This window comes from Lepisma saccharinum, chromosome 17 (assembly GCF_977018435.1).
Source record: "Lepisma saccharinum chromosome 17, izLepSacc3.1, whole genome shotgun sequence".
Lineage (NCBI taxonomy): Eukaryota > Metazoa > Arthropoda > Insecta > Zygentoma > Lepismatidae > Lepisma > Lepisma saccharinum.
This window is the reverse complement of record NC_139245.1, coordinates 42954544-42968603: the sequence shown is the minus strand read 5'-3', so window position 1 is coordinate 42968603 and position 14060 is coordinate 42954544.

The window sequence follows — 14060 nt, the reverse complement described above, 5'->3', positions numbered from 1 at the left end:
AAATTACAGAATTGAATACATAATTATAAAATAATACAGTGGATCATACAATCTTGCACATCATCATAAATAAAATTGTAGGTTTCAACAAGTTCTGTTACTAAACCTCTGGCCTTATTTAAACATGTAAGAATTGAGATATTCCTCTGAGAATATCTGGGAATTTTATAAGATACATAGTATTATTGAAAAAATATTCACTGTCTATTGGAAAGTTAAGATCTTCTGTACAAAATTTATCCTTTTCATTTTTCTTCTTCTAAGGTTAACATATTCAGCTGTGTTAACCACTCAGAGTAATGTTGGTCATAGTATTTTTTAAAAAAACTTTGTGCATAATAACCTGATAAAAGGTTTTTGAACTGACTCAACTTTTTGAAGGTGACTGGTGATTGTCAGAAACCATAATTCATTAGCATATTCAAGAATATGTCTAACTATCGTTTTACAGGTATATTACGGTATTAATAATAATAATAATAATAAACTGCATAATTAATTGGCAAATTAGATTAACATGTCTAGTAATATTAAAATGGTTAAGTTAATAATTAGTATTATTGTTATTAATACATGAACAGGCGAAAAGATTATATAAGAATATATAAAAGAAAATATGTTCATTATCAAGCTTATGTGAAGTTAAGATCACTAAAATCTGTAAACAGTTGTTCTACCAAAGAAACTAATGTCAATTATTTTTCAATAGATTACACTGGCCAACACACAATTTGCATTTGAAAAGAAAATAGCAGATTCTTACTAATTTTGAAGTGAAAAACACGAAAATGACAATTATAATTGTCTATTGGCTCTTGTTTAGGAGGTACGCGTACTTTGGTGTTTGTACTCTGTTCCTATCGTAAACACAGGTATCACAAGCTGGGAACACTGTTGTATTTTGTGAAGGTGTAAACACAGATAAGAACAACAATCAGCATTTCCTTACTTTCAATTGTTCATTGTTGTTCCCAATCTTAAAGAAAAAAAGCATCAAATTTCACAATCGGCAGGAGATATTGCACAACATTCAACTGTAAGACGCAATATCTTCTGCTGCTGTCAGTGAATTAGTTCTTAGCGGAATTTCTTTATGTGAGGGTGTGATTTCTTATGCTGCACTTTGAACTACTACTCATAGGCGTAGCTAGAACTTTATATTTGGGTGTGCACAAAGAAAAAATGAGGTCTTGTACCTTTTTAATAGCATATTTTGCAACACAATCACTTAGCTCTTTAACTGCACTGATGTTTGTAAAGGAATATAAATTCACTAAATGACAGTGTTGAAAATTTCTGAATATATGTAGTAGAAAAAACCAAATTGCATAGAAATTACACACACACAAAATGTTCATAAATGTTACAAACAAATACATCAAAATACACGTCATCTATAACAAGAGACATCTGTCAAAAGGTACAATGTTCTTAAACTCATCAATAACTTCATTTACATCAATAGACGAAGCTTTTTCCTGTTCCACAAATAGCAAGAGCAGGGCTTCCAATCTATCCTGCTTCTGAGTTGCTCTTAATTTAGTTTTAACTTGAGTAAGCTTGGAGAAAGCTCTCTCACACGTGCAGCTTGTGACAATGTATAGAAGAAAGGCGCTGCAGTACAGAGTAGAATGCAGAAAATATCTTCTTTCTCCAATGGCATAAAAAAATCGAAAATCTATAGACACCAGTTTCATCAGCGATAATGCACACGTTTGTACCAAGTAATGACATTTTCAACTTCTTACAAACTGCCGCTTATTTTCTCTCTTATTGAAATATCTGTCTTTAATTATCTTTGATAAAGCAGCCCATTAGGTTGTGCCTAGGCACACCCGGCACACCCCGTAGCTACGCCTATGCTACTACTGTGTATATGGTGTGTGTGTGTGTTAAAGAGATTAATTTATTTGTGATCCGTGTGATACACTAGTGATGCCACGTAACTGTTTTAATAGTCAAATCTCTTTTGTTACGTTTGTGGAGAGGTCACATTTTCAACACAGCGAAGGCCTATCACCCCGATAGTGAAGAAAGCGTACCAACTTTATTTTGGGTGCAAGATTGGAGACCTGGGCTACCCACGTTTGCTGCCGTACGTGTGCTAGAAATCTTCCTAAGTGGATGAAAGGGGGGTAAAGTTTCTGTGACATTTGCTGTTCCAATGGTATGGAGAGAGCCAATTAACCATGTAAATGATTGTTCTTTTTGCATGGTTCCACGTCTTTCTGAAGGAATAACAAAGAAAAAGAAAAGGACAATTCAGTACCCTAGTATACCATCTGCTATTAGACCAGTTTCTCATGGTGAAGGACTGCCCGTTCCCGTACCATCAACAGAACTTTCCAGCGAATCAGAAGATGAAGATGAGCCAATGATTTTGGAATCTAATGACATTCCTTACGTTGATGAAGAAGCTTCATCTGTGCCACAGAAAATCACAGTACAAGAGATAAATGATCTTGTTCGTGACCGAGTTAACTCGCCTCAAGGTTGCAATAATGGAACTTGCTGGAGGAAAATGTCTGTGTAACGTCATTTAGGTCTCCTCATGAGTAGATCATGCCTTTCTTTCGAAAATGAAATAACCTTGTGTTCTGTACCAATGTACATGGTCTGATGAATGCCTTGCACATCACACATAACCCACAAGAATGACGTTTGTTCATTGACTCATCGAAATAAAGTCTGAAGGCAGTATTGTTATACAATGGCAATGAGCTTTCATCCAATCCAATTGGACATGCTGTCTACATGAAAGAAACATACAGCAATCTTAAAAAATTGTTAGACTGTCTCCAGTATAGCAAGTATGGCTGGTATATGTGTGGTGACTTGAAGGAAGACGCTGTGCTCATGGGTCTTCAGTTGGGATATACAAAATACTTGCCGCTTTTTGTACTAATGGGACAGCCGAGCGAAAACACTGCATTATGTGAGGCGTGACTGGCCAACAAGATCTTTGACTGTCGGAGGGAGAGAAGAATGTGCAGAATGCGCCATTGGTTGAATTGCACAAAATCCTGCTATCTACCCTATATATAAAATAAGGTTTAATGAAGAGCTTGTAACGACCGCCATGTTAGGCAGATATAAGTTGTATATTGGCATTTATCTTATTCGTATACTTTCAAGTTAAGAACTTAGATTAAATTATTTATACTTAATTGTTTTTATAATTCATGTATATATTTACGTTTTATCTTATGTTATAATATTATTCGCGTATTTTTGCAACATTTATTCAGAATTTATAGGCTAATAATTATCCCAAATAATATATGCAACGTTTTCATTGTTTTTCAAGCACAAGTTAAATACATTGCTTTTAATATCGAGTTTTGTTCAACAATGTACAAGATTGAAGTATTTTGTCTTCGTTATAAACTAAATCTTTATTCAATCATTTTTATGTGCAAGTGCAAATATGATTTATTTGATAAAATCAGTTTAGTTATTTCTATATAGTTTAATATTGTAATATTATAGCAAAGTATTTCTCCCTCGTTTTCAATAAAATATCGTATTCCTATTGGCTGTTTATGTTAGGAGTGAGGGAACCACGCTTCGTGTTCTTGGCGATGTAAAAACTTCCACGTTGGCATTTTTAATTGTTGCCAACCTAACATTAGCTTACTATCGCTAATTAACATTGATGTGTCATATAAATTATCAGTTTTTCTTGTGTTATTTTATGTTATGAGTTTGTATTGTAAGTTAGAACAATCTGTTATGCTGCGCGCTTGAGGTAGCAGTTGAGGTCTTGCTATTAACTGTGAAGGCGGTGCGCGGACTCTCGTGTTAAATAAATTGCTTATCACTGCCTGCGAGCGTGCATGACCCAACAAATTATAACTTTTAACTTGTGCGAATCAGTATGTACGCGCGCGATTCGTGATTAAAGATTTTGGACATTTTAATTATAAAGTATTTGGAATTTTATTTACTGTCACGTGTCGCAATTCGGTGGTTTCCTTCCTGGACGAAGGGTGGATCGTCTTAATCCCGATCCCTGGGTGAGAACTGGTGCTCCCAACTGACCAGCCGGAGCAAGGAGCGGTGTGTTGCCAATTCGCAACTCCATACCCTGGAGTTACGAGTGGTGGCACGTTGCGTTGCATTTTATTTTGTGTCGCTGCAACGTGGGGCGTTGCATTTTGTGGTGCTCGCAACGTGGGGCATTGCATTTTGTGGAGCCGCAACGTGGGGCGTTGCAATTTGTGGCGCCCAACGTGGGGCCTTGCAAGCTTTGTGAAATCCATGGACCAATTTGGACCAGCTTTCAGGTTTCTCTTGGAAAAGTTTCCTCGACTTAGCGAAGCTAAAATTGAAGAAGAAGTTTTAATTAGGTCACAGATGAGAAAACTCTTATCTGATGACAATTTTGACAGCATACTTCAAGGTGATGAGAAGAAAGCTTAGGATGCGTTTCGTGAAATGGCAACAAACTTCCTAGGTAACATCAAGGCAGACAATTACAGAGAACTGGTTGAGAACATATCACTGTATCATACATTTAACTGCATCTTAGACTTTTTTCCAGACAATTGTTGAAAGGTTACTGATGACCATGGAGAACGCTTCCATCAGGCAATTCGCAACAATAGAAAAGAGATACCAGGGGAAGTGGTCGACTTCCATGTTGACTGAGTATTGCTGGATGATTGCTAGAGATAACCCTGAACAACGTCACAAGCGACAGGCAAAGCGATTCAGCAAACATAAATTCAAGTGAGCTCCAGGAACCATGAACAGGACCATCCTCCGACACAGAACAATATAATGTATTCTATTTCAGGAAAACTATGCTAATGATTATATATGGGCAGTTACGGCCTGGATTTTATCACAGGTGTCAGGCCTCGATATAGGAAGCATTATGAAAACACCACATAAACATTAAAGGTCGATCTATCTCTCTCAAACCAGAGCCAATTTTCAATTTTAACTTTCATATTCGTTTTCAGCAGGTTCAAATCTATAAGAATTGGCTAATTTTATTCAGAAGGTAAAAAAAAAGTTGAAAATTTGTTGTCCAGTGTTATTTACTCTTTGCCAAAAAGGTTGTTGGCAGTGGTACGCATAAATTTTCGCGGGAACTGTCAACTCAAAGAGATCTAAAGGTGTTTTTCACCTACGTCACAAACTGTTACATTGTGGAATCGAGCAGCCATGATTGAGGCCGGTTCTTGTAATCATACGGAAATCAAGCAGGCGGGCGGGAGATTTCAACCTTGTTTACGATGGTACTGTGTAGTTTTCGGTTGCTTAACAGAAACTCACGTTTATCCTGGAATTTTCCGAGAAAGGACAGAAGGTGCGCTTCAGGGCACGGAACTCGATAATTGTTGATCAGAAGATACCACCGCGTCGTCTGGTTGGCGAAAGTAAATCGTGCCAACATTACAGAGTATGCAGTGAACAATTCCTCTCAGGTAAGTTCATATGCCACCTCTGTCTGTGACTTTTAGTACAAATGGATCGAACTGGTGTGCTTAATCATATTTGCAATAGTGTTTCGTTTCCTTGTTTTTTGGTAGAAAGGTCCTGATACTTCCGACAAGTTTGAAGATAAAAATGATAATCTTGAAAGTTTAATATTCATCGTGATAATTGTACGTTTGTACTAGGCTATGTACTATATTTGGTTCGTTAACACGAACTGTTATTAATTGTTATTCGATCCATGAGGAAAGGTGCCGCTGGTAGGCTTTGTGTACTATCAGAAGAAAAAAAAAACACTGCTATCAAACAGAGACGATAATGGCGGAGCCTTGGAATTTACAGTTAATCTTTACTGGATGTAAATGTTTCAAGCAGAATCCTAACCAGTAATAAATACGAAAACAAATTGATTCCTGGTAGCTGGGTCAAGTAGATAAACACACGTGAACTACAGTTGGGCAAAGGTTTAGGCCCCCTTTCATTTCGTCATTGTCCAGTTCATATGGATCTACACCGCAAAACTTAGCTTTTCCTCCATATCTTTTTCTGTCATTGCGCAAAGAGTTTGAACATATGAAAAATTACCGCTATTCCCAGATGACACGACATTGTCATTAATTTTATTCAATGTTACCGACATTTTACACAGTACTAACAAACGTACAGTTGGTGCAGGTGTAACGAACGCAACGTGGTGGGTATTTCCTTGAAGACGACAAGCAACTTCGCCGCAAACATGGCGGCGGTGCGAATCCTGACGTCACATGAAACCCACTGTAAGTTCTGTGGAAATTAATCATCTTAATATCATACAACAGTAAACAAGTTTTTTGCTTTAATTTTCGGGGGAGTGGGAGTAGTGGTGCCAACTTAAATGGGCATATGGGGCTCGAGCCCACCAATAATATACCTGTTATTATATATTATTTTAGAAATACACTCCAATATGATACTTTTCAATGTTCTGCATTATTTACACTCTCCGTGGTCACATTGTTATTAGGAAAGGAGAGGATGATAAGGGGTTATAACGAGAATAAGGAGCAATGGGCAGTGAAACTCTCAAAACAGGCAAAAAAGCAATGAAAAGTACAAAATGGGCACTAAAAATAATGAGCATCGAAAGATTTTTCACTTTCCAGGATTAGACACTCAAAAAGTTCGCCCCGTAGCTAGATATTTTGGCCCCCTAGGCAAGATTGTGGTTTGCCCACCCCCCTTCCCCAGTACCAAGTACCTTCATTTTATGTGCGTCCTTCGATATTTTCCTCTCATGCCATGGTTTCTGATATTTACATCATACAAATTTTGAAATGAGGAAACAAAGAAAACCTCATTAAAAATAATATATAAATAGGTTATATTTAAAGATTCCTATTTTGAATCTCTGATTTAAAAAAAAGAGTTTAGCACATTTAAGAATATTTCAGTTATGTCCTAAAGCTCTCGCCATGAAAACAGCCAGTGAAGGTCAAACCATCCACCTACAGTGTTGTCAAAGAGCAATAATTTCAACCGACGAAATCAACGGGGCTGTTCATTGCCAAACTTCTCCGGTTGCGGCGCCACCTCCGTTGCGTCCCTAAATAATTTCGTTAGTCATTTGATTGCCCTAAGCTTTACATTGGAGCTCGATGGGATGGTTATTCAAACGTTATTTTCAATGACGGTAAGAATTTCTCGTGTATATCGATAATAAAAATGGGTTTAGCAAAGCTTTAAGATAATGTAGAAAGTCATATGGTTCCGAAAATTACATTCTCCTGAACCTAAGAATTAATATATTAAAGCGCAACGGAATGGTTGTGAAAACGAGCTAAATATAGTACGTTTACGCACAAAGAACACTAAACCTGACGTCATTTGGGTCGTCTCTAGCTGCCATGGGTCGATAATACAAAAAATTAGATTTTTACACTATGCTTTGCTTTTTTTCTGCTTGCGAGCATGTGTAATTCAACGGCGGGTAGGAATGGAAGAAACTTCCAACATTATAAAGAAAAAATGTATTATGTGCGTAAATGCATGATATATATTATTTATTATACACTATGACTGACATTATGCCCTATTCGATAATTTAATATTAACGTATGCTTTCATTGTATTAAGCAGATATTCTCCCCTCGTACTTTCGTCCTTCTTTTTCTTGGTAACAACAATTTTAAAATTATAATAACTGTAAATAAGATAGCCCTAGAGGTTGCGAGCCATGAAACAGAAGAAAAAATATTTTATGTAATAACTATTCTTGACGATAAATGTATGTATATAAAACAAAGGACCATATTTACTAGCTACGTGGAAAAGTATTATATCACGTGAAAAAAAGTCAGTTATTAAAACCAAGTATAAAAATAAAAGTGCAGTCGCGCGGAATTATTATACATTATTCTTGACCGGATTCTCAACAATAGATCACTTAAATTGTGAAAACTGCAAGTGACGTAAAAAAGTGCTGTGCAAATTTTAAGGCTTCTTTGAGTTCCGATATATTTTCTGTTGTTGACGATCGTCTTTTCAAAAGTCTTACTCCTACAGCTCTATCATGTTCAGACATCATTTCTGAGGTTAAGATGATATTAAACTTCCAATTTAATGTAATAGCAGCACGTTTGGCATCAAATTCCAAATTCCCCATGTATTTAAATGGGAGAACAATTGCCGATCAAAAGCGTGGGGACGCAACACGGGTGCTGCCACCTACAATAGTTTGCTTTGACCAGGCCCACTGCAACGCGCGAAGTGTCAACCGAGCAGCTTAGAAGAAGTGTGGCAACCCTGGAGGGCCAGGGGTGTGGAGGAGGCAAGGGGAAGCTTCGACCTTGACTGGACTGTTTTCGTGGCGAGAGCTATAGTGTCTGAAGAACATCTTTAAAAACGGACTATTACTACTTTGGGGAATAATTATCAGCAATGTGTCACCAGAATATATCTCTGTCAAGCAAGCACGCAGTCAGGGAGAGGGCTCGAGCGGCTGAAGCCCCACCAGAAATCCTACAAATATATAATTTAAATAGTGTACAGTGGTAATTAATTTTACTTCCATAGCAGGATTAAACATCTTGTATAATAAGATGTAATATACTGAGAAATTTATCCTCATGGCTTCTACCCCCTCTCTTTTCCGCCTTTAGATGGTGGCTGCTGATAAGGGATGAGTCCCCTCCGAAATAAAATTCGGGCCACGGGCCTGGAGTGCCAAGTGTAAATTTCTTCGTTGCATATTGCTTGTTATCTATCTATCTATCAATGGCGTCCTAGGCTAGCCTGCCCCCTCGCTACGCAAGACTAGTAGAGTAGATCGCTCTACGCTCCGGTTTCACAGCCGAATCAAAGCAGTAATTATGAACAAAAATGAGCAGCAATTATGCCCAGAAGCTAATTGGGAGTGAATACACACACTTACTTAGGATCCGACATAACGTATGTCCTTACAGATGGATTACACAGCCATTTACGCACACATTTTATCGGTAGTTTATATGTCGTCACATTCCTCTGTGAAACATTAGGTTTCATGTAAAATTGGGTTAATTCACCTAGTAATGCGTTTTGTTAGGGCAGAAAGAAAAATATATGTTGAATGCGTAAAATAATTTTGTTAAATAAAGAAAGGCAGAAAGCCAAAATTATGGATAAGTTGAATATGTAAAAGAAAACATCCTCATCTATGCTCTCTTTTAGGAGTGAGAGAGGAGCTGTTTTCACTTACTTCTTCAAATTTGGTAACTTTGCTTCAACTATTGATATTTATTTCTTCATTAATTTTCCTTATTCAGATTACAATTCTGAGTCTTATGAATCTTTGAACTACACAGGGAGGAATGTGAGGAAGTTCCGTGTGTGTTATGTCACAAACACTTTAAACAACTTTGGACTGAACAAAAACTTGAGACATAGAACTGAAGAAAGTCGAGGGTCACTTTATATACGTATATATATAATCAGTGGGATGTCGAACAGGGGTGCCCACAGGCGGGTATGTGAAAGCTGGTTGAGTCCGCTTAACTTTGGGGGGGGGGGGGGATTGTGATGAAAATTTGACTGAATAAATAATAGAACAATGGAGGACGGAAGTTGAACTACGTTGTCATTTAAGCATCACTCGTATATAAATAGCAAGTTGTGTATTTCCAAGGGAATTATAACAGTTACTATGTATTATTAGTGTTGTTAACGAGACTAGACACGAGAAGAGATGGAATTTTCACGCGACGAGACATACCAGTGTCGTCTCTCGGCAACACGGTATCTACTATTTGAGGTGCACAATATCCAGCCAGCTATTACATATTAAACCTTAAATTTTTATCGTGAATTCTGATGTGGAATTACCCTTGGTTGGGGAAGTTTCCAACTCTATAGTAAGGAAATTGAGCACTAGGATGGGAGATGGCCAAGTCTTGAGTATTAATTACTGTTGCGCTTAGACTGTTGTGGGAATTTTGGTATGGCGATTGAGAATTAAATTATTTGGAGGAGGTCGAGATTCAACTCTTCAATACCAACAGTGAACCTAAAATTGACATAGGAATTTTGGTGGGGGACTGGATATTAAATTGGGAGGGGTATGCTTGTAGTTTTTATCTTACTATACACGTGAGAGCCTTTATTAAAAAATTACAATATTATTATTTTTTATTCTAATAATTGTAACCCAATTGAAGTGTATGGTAGCCTGATGTTGTGTAATGAGACTACTGGTATCGCAATCCACTAATTAGTCTCGTTAGATGCGATGTGTTCAGTTATATATTGTCACCCGCTGTTTTTATTTTTTCATCGGAGATCACGGCACGTCGCAACACCTCACTGAAGGTATTGTGAACTGCAACACCTCACAACCCACCAGGGTGCGAAATCATTGAAAACTGGTGAGGGGGAGAAAGTTCTTAACCTACAACCCCCTCCCCACAAACATATGTCTGAATTATACGATGTACATATTTGTAATGTTATTAAAAGTAAAAATAAATTACTCAATTAAAAGAATTATTATTAATTCGAAATTAATTTGTTACTTTCATACATATCAGATAGTGTAAAGCAGCTAACTAATTTCATTACTAACCGGTTAAAGATGTTAATAAATTATGACATAGTTGAAGTGGTTTTATTATGTGTAAGTTTTTGTTTAGTTAGATTTCATAGTTATTATTGTTTTGCATTCTTGTTTTACTTTTACTGTGCGTATTGATGTAGATTTGTTAATGATCTCTTGAGGCAGAAAGCATTCAACACTCACAACCACACTAATTTGTGTGTGTTTTCGATATTATTCTTAGTAAAGTATATTTGAAATTAAAAGTAATTGCTTATCTTTTCATTGTTATAACAAAAAACTCTTTCCCCCGGGAAATTTTTGGTGAGGGATTTTTGAGGCCAAGATTGTTGGTGGGGGGAATCCCCCTCGTCCCCTCCAGGATTTCGCACCCTGAACCCAACAATCCAGAAATACAAGAAAAAAGGAGCGAAAAGAACAAAACAGATCAGCCTTTCCACGTTTCTTTCCGTATGGGGTAAAGACTCAGCTGGGTTTTGTCCGCCCATGACGTCACACCCGCGGCAGTCGCGAAAAGAGGCGTGTCTGACCCCAGCCTTTCCTTCTAGTAGTCTTGCTCGCTACGGGCCTGTAAACCGCAGTTGTCTTCGAAATAGTCACTTATGACTAAAATTAGTAAAGAGGTCACTCTAAAATTAATATGTTCGACTCAGAAATGGCCTGTAACGGTTTTAGACGTAAAATGTTGCATTTTCTGGCTAAGGAACAGAAGAGGCATTTCATGGGCAATCCTGCCTCAGCCTAGTTCTGACATATATTATTGCGTAAATTATAAAACAAATCTCCTAGTTCAGCCCACCTAATGTTTTTCAGAAGTTGGCACCAACTGGGGCTGAGAGGAAGGTGGGGTGGATGTATCCTCTCTCTCGAAATACCAGATTTATGGATTCGTGCCCTCCAGAGGAAACGAACAACCTTTCTTGAGAGGCGTAGATAGCTCAAGTGAGTCAGCGACCCGTATCTTCCGTGATCCATTGACTTCGGGGTCAAGTGCAGCGGGTTCGAAACAGACAAGTGAAACCAAACAATTCTCTCCTTTCCGAGAAGTCGGTTGATTGTGTTCTGCTGCGTTTACTATTCTTTACCGGAAAAGGTGTGGCTCCCTCCCCGAGTGCGGAAAGGATAAAAGAAGAACAAGTGACATTCATGGTAGCCACCGCAGGCGATGTTTAATTAAGGATGACGCATGGGATTCCTGGAAGCGTCGATGCACTGGCTTGCAACTGCTTTACGTTGTGTGCAAGTGGCGCACAACGCGATGGCGAAGCGGTTCGGGTAAAGTTCGAGTCTTGATCCGAACACCACTTTACTTCAAAGAAATTTCCGAAAGATCAGTTTCCCTCTGACAACCATATGTCAAGTTCACGTGGAGACCAGTGAACCCTCCCCTCAAACGTTTCCCACCAATAGCGTCCGTTTTAGGAACTGACAGTGCTTGTCAAGTCCACGTGGAGTAAATCACATGTTGCCAATTCAGTTTCTTTAGATTTCATAACGTGAGGTTGCGGTTATCTTGGGCCGTGCCCGAAAGGTGCTACACCATACTTGAAGCGAGCATCCTCCGACTATGTCTTGCAGTGTGCTCTTCAAGTCGTGGAGCACTTCGACTGCAGCGCCAGTAGATAAAACTGAGTACTCGTTGTTTTCCTCGCCATTTAAACACTTGTTTTTCACCATAGAAATCACATAGCATTTTCAAATGTTCTTATACATATTTTCCACACATTACAAGAACTTCAACCAAAAACTTGCTGGCCTTAACCAGTGTTACTACCTCCTTGATATCAAACAAATAAACAACGAATGCGGAAATCACATGATCCAAGTCTGCAACGATCCGTACTCCGAGCTATGGTCTCGACGGCTTGCGTACTTGGCGCTTCCGAACCACACTAGGTGACGTCACTTCCGTGAAGACTATACTTCTAGTCTGTATAGCTCGACCACAAGGAAAAAAACCTTCCCTTAAAAGCGTTCGCGCATTTTCCCTGCCGTTATCTGTGCCAGGTGAGACTTGAAAAAATCGGGAGATTGTTCCTTGGGAAACCAGAAGATCTGCTATAAAATCCGATGATCTAATAGTAGCGGATGAACGACCTTCTCGGGGGCGGCATAGGGGGGCGCACTGGGGGACAAGAGGATGTCTGCAGATTTTTTTCCAGCGAGGGGGAAACAATGTATTTTTATCAGGCGGGTAAACGAGGCATATTACCCCGTATAGCCTAATGTTGCCCTCTCAGAAAACACCACTTGAGTTTGAAATTATCACGTTCCTACATCCCTATTATAATAATGGATATAAATTACTGTAACTGAAATCAACTCATACGTCTGAAATAATAGGTACTTTTATGTCAACGTTCATTTTCCAGAAGGGGAAGGGAGGTGGCGACAATCCATGCACTTCCTTCTGGACGTCTATGCCACTTTATAATTTTGTAGAAAATTAAGTATTTAAGTATAGAATAGTATATTAAGGATAGAAAATTAAGTATTTTCAAGCCGATGAAAGTTCCAAGCAACTACGTGGGAGGGGGTGCATTATTTCCTTTGTAATTGAACTATGCCGCTTCGTTCTCTAGCAAATTTCTTGTTATTAACACTCACATGCTTTATTCGTCAGTTATGCTGCCTCTATGTTGCTGCATTTCATATATAATAGACACACACACACACACACACACATACATATATAAAATAATTTGCCCACGCTACGAAGTCAGTATTTCTACTTAGTAAGGCAAGGACGTTTCACTGTGTTTGTGTCACTTCATTCATTTCATCAGTTTTTCATTCATCCATATTGTCGTACTTACCCGTAGAGGCACAAAAGCGACGTAAAATAACTAAAAGAGAAATAGATTTTCGGGTGGGATAAAATACAACCATCTAAAAATAGTAATGTACATGGACGTCCGCAGGATTTTTTCCAGGCAGGGGCAAGGAAGGTATTTTTTTCCAGGGGGGGCAAACAAAAGCACATTTTCCACAATAATAGTGTTGTTCCCTCAAAAAAATTGCTTAAATTTCAATGTATCATATGCATGCAATAATTAACACACATGATTGCAGTTGAAATGAAATTATATGTGAAAAATATATAATTTTTGGTTGACTTTCATTTTCCAGGGGGGCCACGCCCCCCCTTCCGGAAGCCCATGGTAATGTAGCAATAGTAATAAAATAATAATAATGTCCTAGCACATCGTTTGGCATAATTTCACAGTTCAAACAGCACTTTTCATGGCTGAGTGGAGTTCCACTCTCCCCTCCATGTTCAAGTAATGTGACCAGGAAACTTGTTTTTGAGCAGGTCGTCGGAGGTGCCATAGCAATAGTTTATTATGGAATCCTACCGAGAAATCAATAGGTCTGGCAACACTGACGTTGGCCGCTCTGAAGGCTCCTTCCTCCTGTATTTTTCCCCCACCCGCCAGCGCGATGGAGTCTGCGCAGGTTTCTTTCCTTGTGGTTCCACTATACTTCCTACCTTTCGGACAAAGCCTTTGCTAGGTTGTGTGATTGTGATGTGCTATTTACACAAACCCAC